The sequence below is a fragment of the Propithecus coquereli genome, unplaced genomic scaffold (genome assembly GCF_000956105.1).
Source record: "Propithecus coquereli isolate 6110/MARCELLA unplaced genomic scaffold, Pcoq_1.0 Scaffold54, whole genome shotgun sequence".
NCBI lineage: Eukaryota > Metazoa > Chordata > Mammalia > Primates > Indriidae > Propithecus > Propithecus coquereli.
The window spans coordinates 3,460,344-3,460,656 of NW_012151285.1; positions in this window are offsets into that span (position 1 = coordinate 3,460,344).

Sequence of the window (313 nt, forward strand, 5' to 3'; positions counted from 1 at the left end):
ACCCCATTGGCAACGAGTGTCTTCTATTTGACAGAAATAATATACCACACACGAATCTCTTACTAAATTCAACTTTCCCCAAATGCTTACTGAGATTTATCTTGCATAGAATGGATTAAACTTTCAAGGCTTGGTAAAAAAGCATGGATTCATTCCCAGCTGATCCACTAAATTGAATGCCAAGCTCATGTCATGCCTGAAAGGAAGCCTCTAACAACCGTTCTGATGACTCAGGAAGAGATGGCATTCTATGCCACTCCAAGATGCTAGGACTGAGGCTTCAAAAATATCTGTTTGTGCTGGCGCCTAAAAT